General features: G+C 44.5%; 1 protein-coding gene across 2 annotated transcripts in view; it reads right to left on the bottom strand.

Annotated features, from left to right (window-relative positions):
• GDPD1 (glycerophosphodiester phosphodiesterase domain containing 1) overlaps positions 1 to 3,239 on the bottom strand; it is a 67,972-nt gene that overhangs the window by 24,955 nt on the left and 39,778 nt on the right. The gene's annotated exons all lie outside the window — the stretch shown is intronic.

A 3,239-nucleotide genomic window follows, 5' to 3' on the forward strand; every position in this document is an offset into this window, starting at 1 on the left:
GCTACTTGGAAGGCTGAGGCGGAAGGATTGCCAGAGCCCAGCAGGTCGAGGCCGCAGTGGCCGGGAGCGGCCACTACACTCCAGTCTGGGCAACAGAGTGAGACTCCAACTCAAAAATGAATGAATGAATAAATAAATAAATAATTAATAGTCAATCTGACTGGTGTGAGATGGTATCTCGTGCTTTTGATTTGCATTTTTCTGATGATTAGTGATGTTGAGCATTTTTTTTTTGAGTTGGAGTCTCTGTTGCCCAGACTTAGAGTGCAGTGGCTGCTCCTGGCTACCGCAGCCTCAACCTGCTAGGTTCAGGCGATCCTTCCGCCTCAGCCTTCCGAGTGGTTGGAAATACAGGCGCGCGCTACCATGCCCGGCTAATTTTTTGATTTATTGTAGAGATGAGGTCTCACCAAGTTGTCCAGGCGGGTCTCGAACCCGTGGGCTCAGGCAATCCACTCACCTCAGCCTCCTCAAGTGAGGGATTACAGGCTGAGCCACCGAGCCCGGCTGAGCATTTTTTCATATACCTGTGGGCCGCTTGTATGTCTTCCTAAATCACTTTAATAAATATAAATATTTATATATCTTTATTTATATCTTTATAAATAACTTTCTATAAGTAGCTAAAGATAGAGAAAGCTTAATTTTTTTTTTCTTTTTGAGTTGGAGTCTCACTCTGTCACCCAGACTGGAGTGCAGTAGCCGGGCCTCGACCTGCTGGCATCCAGCGATCCTTCCGCCTCAGCCTTCCAAGTACCTGGAACTACAGGCGCATGCCACCATGCCCGGCTAATTTTTGATTTGTTGTAGAGATGAGGTCTCATCAAGTTGCCCAGGCGGGTCTCAAACCAGGCTCAGGCAATCCACTCACCTCGGCCTCCCAAAGTGCCGGGATTACAGGCTGAGCCACTGAGCCCGGCCAAGAAAGCTTAACTTTTATGCAAGATGTTCAGTGCAGTCTTATTTATAATGGTGAAAACTTAGAATTCATCCAATGTCTAACCATAGAAGAAGGGTTAGTGATAACTAATATCTACTCAGTGGAATAACTGCAGTCACTTGCAATGTTTATGAAAGATAAGCATGGAATCTAAAAATAAATACTATATGATTCTAGCTGTATAACATTCTGGAAAAGGCAAAACTATGAGGAGACAGTAAAAAGGTCAGTGGTTACCAGGAGATCAGGGAAGGGAGCGCTGAATAGGCAGAGCACAGAGGATTTTGATAAATTGACTTTGATAAAATGACTTTGTATGATAGCGTAAAACTGAATACATGTCATTATAAATTTATCCAGACTCACTGAATAGACACCAAGAATGAGTCCTGATGTAAACTACAGACAATAGGCTACAGACAATAGGCGATATGTTAATGTGCCAGGTGTGGTGGCTCACACTTTTAATCCCAGCACGTTGGGAGGCTGGGATGAGAGAACTGCCTGAGGCTACAGGATCGAGACTAGCCTGGACAACATGGCGAGACCTCGTCTCTACAATAAATTTTTAAAAATTAGCTGGTCATGATGGCATGTAGTTCCAGCTACTTGGAAGGCTGAAGAGGAAGGATTGCCTGAGCCCGGCAGGTCAAGGGTGCGGTGGCCATGAGTGTGCCACTGTGCTTCAACTAGGGCAAAAAAGTGAGACTCCGACTCAAAAATAACAATAACAATAATAATAATAATAAGTCAACATGTGTACTACTCTGACACAGATGCTGACAGTGGGCAAGGCTGAACCTGTGTGGGTAACTGTTGGTATGTGGAAACTCTGTATCTTCCACTCAGTTTTGCTTTGAATGAACAGTTCTCTAAAACATAAAGTCTATTTTTTTTTGAGTTGGAGTCTCACTCTGTCTCCCAGACTGGAGTGCAATGGCCGTTCCCGGCCAACACAGCCTCGACCTGCTGGGCTCCAGCAATCCTTCCGCTCAGCCTTCCAAGTAGCTGGAACTACAGGCACGTGCTACCACACCCGGCTAGTTTTTGATTTATTGTGGAGATGAGGTCTCGCCAGTTGCCCAGGCGGGTCTCGAACCCGCGGGTTCAGGCAATTCACACACCTCGGCCTCCCAAGGCTCGGGATTACAGGCTGAGCCACCGAGGCCGGCCAAGTCTATTTTTTAAAAAAGAAAATGTTTATCATGCGATAATGTTAAAGACTTAAAACTCAGTATACATGATGTACAGTGAGAACATAAAAGTAAAAAAACCAAGAAAGCATACATAAGATGGAATCCTGTTAAAATAAGTTGTCTTTAATAGTAAGTTGTCCTTAAATGGTAAAATTATGTACTGTAATTCCCTTTATTTTGATATTTATTATATGAGCATATAAAGTATTACGATGAATAATACCCAGGCTGGAGTACATTGGCACAATCATGGCTCACCAAAGCCTCAAACTCCTGAGCTTAGGTGATCCTTCTGCCTCAGCCTCCCAAGTAGCTGGGCCTACAGGCACATGCCACCATGCCCAGCTAATTTTTTTTTTTTTAAAGAGACAAGGTCTCACTATGTTGGCTTGAACTCTTGGGCTCAAACAATCCCCCCGCTTTGGTCTCTCTAATTGCTGGGATTACAGGCATGAACCGCCATGCCCAGCCTATGATCAATTTTTTTTTTTTTTTTTTGAGTTGGAGTCTCACTCGGTCACCCAGACTGGAGTGCAGTGGCCGCTTCCGGCCACCGCAGCCTCACCTGCTGGACTCCGGTGATCCTTCCCCCTCAGACTTCCGAGTAGCCAAAATTACAGGCATGCGCTACTATGCCCGGCTGATTTTTTGATTTATTGTAGAGATGAGGTCTCGCTGCCCAGGCGGGTCTCGAACCCGCGGGCTCAGGCAATCCACTCATCTCAGCCTCCCAAAGGCACGGGATTACAGGCTAAGCCACCGAGCCTGGCATGATCAAATTTTTAAATGATGCTTTCCTACACTTGAAGATTAAAACTAATTCTTATCTTTAATGTGAATCAAATAAATTGCAGAATACTTCAAACAGGTTGAACTCCAGTAGTTTTATGTTTGAGGACTTAGGTAATTTTACTGAAATATTTATAAAAATAAGTCTCCATAAATGTATATAGTACAAATCCTCATTGAAAGTCAAAATGATTTGAGATTATTATTTTAAGAATTATTAATTAAGACGGGCTCAGTGGCTCAGCCTGTAATCTCGTGCTTTGGGAGGCTGAGGTGAGTGGATTGCCTGAGCCCGCTGGTTCGAGACCCGCCTG

The sequence above is a fragment of the Carlito syrichta genome, unplaced genomic scaffold, assembly GCF_000164805.1.
Source record: "Carlito syrichta isolate Samal-C Ts95f unplaced genomic scaffold, Tarsius_syrichta-2.0.1 Scaffold309926, whole genome shotgun sequence".
NCBI lineage: Eukaryota > Metazoa > Chordata > Mammalia > Primates > Tarsiidae > Carlito > Carlito syrichta.